Source organism: Prionailurus bengalensis, chromosome A3 (assembly GCF_016509475.1).
Source record: "Prionailurus bengalensis isolate Pbe53 chromosome A3, Fcat_Pben_1.1_paternal_pri, whole genome shotgun sequence".
Taxonomy (NCBI): Eukaryota; Metazoa; Chordata; class Mammalia; order Carnivora; family Felidae; genus Prionailurus; species Prionailurus bengalensis.
Window position 1 is genome coordinate 78,851,210 of NC_057354.1, and position 1,457 is coordinate 78,852,666.

The 1,457-nt window shown below is 40.8% G+C and overlaps 1 pseudogene; it reads right to left on the reverse strand.

Moving 5' to 3' along the window:
* Positions 1-810: 810 nt before the first annotated feature.
* On the reverse strand, positions 811-1,023 carry LOC122467462 (annotated as a pseudogene).
* Between the last annotated feature and the right edge of the window lie 434 nt (positions 1,024-1,457).

Below are 1,457 nucleotides of genomic sequence, written 5' to 3' on the forward strand. Positions count from 1 at the left end.
TACACACACAGATCCCCATCGCCTCTCTGCATGCCAGAGACACTCAAAGGAATACTTCTTGGTAGTCTCGTTTCTTTTACAGCTATTTCATGGCAGAATTGTTCGTGAACAAAGCTGCAAGTAACATTAACTCAAGATACTATAGGTGCCAGCATTTCAAGTACTAGTCATGGTATTTTCTTCTCCTGGAGTCAGAACACTGAGTGAGACCCAGGAAATACAAAATAAAAGAATGATGGATTCCCTTGGCAAATGCTCTCAAGAGTCTCAGATTTAATAACAGAGCTTAAGAGAGGTCATCTCTTTGTTTTGTTTTGTTTTTTTAAAGAATCTACCTCTCTCTCACAGTAATGTCTTCATGGTCCCCTGAGTCACTTGCAGGGTGGGGCAGGTCTTGGATGACTAAACCCCAGGATGTATAATGACATCCCAGGAAACTCAGGGTTCACAATCCTATCCCCAAAAGGAAAGACAAGCTACATTGTGTGAGATGGAGGGTTCCTCCCAGAATGCAATTCTCTTTAGGATTCGCTTCTTCCAAGAGTCTAAGAAATCTGGGAGCCTCATTATCCATTCAAGGCAAAGAAGCTGCTTTGTAGATTGGTATGCACAAGCTCAGTGATTTTCAAAGGAAACCATCAGTGATTTGGGGGTCTAGTTATGTCTCCCCACAAAAACCTGCTGAATAAATATTGAGGTGTTTATGCGGTCCCAGTACAAAATAGAGGCTGTGGGAGAACCGAAAGAAATACAATATGCAGTTCCTATGTTTGAAAAATGTATAATGTTGTCAAAGAGATGAGAACAAAAAACAATTTGCAAAATTCTAAATTGAATGTCTTCCAGTTAAAATGTTTCTTCAAAAATAAATAAATAAATAAAATGTTTCTTCATTACCAAAGTATGCTTGGGGACCAATGAAGGGGTGTGCATAGAGTTCCTTTACCTGGAGCTGAGCTCAATTAGCAATAATTGCGCCTCGGATAAACCTCATTGGCTACGATACTGCCACTGCGCAAAGCTTCCTGGAGCTGAGCTCAAAACTCAACTCAAGGAACCTGAAATTCAGCTATGTACAACTTAATGGCTAAGCAAAACCTCATTTCCAAATCCTTTTCCTATATCCAGCTATGTTGAAAGGTCTTTGAGATCTTTCTAGTGAGTTCCTCAAGTATTCAATATTCAGTCATTCAATAAATATTTAGGTGCACCCTCTGTGGGCTGGGTACATGGGATACAGGAGTTAAAGATCCAGTCCTTACCCTCCCAGGGCCACAGACATAGACATAGGATCCATTCCAGGCCTACGGTTAATCATACATTGGGATACTTAAGTCAAACCAAGTGGATTACAGAAAGTTTCTCAAAAGAAAATCATATCTGAGTCAAGGTAAGAGGGTATGTGGGGTTAGCTAGCTGGGAAACGTGAAGGATAAGCATGCAGCAGGCACATGGCT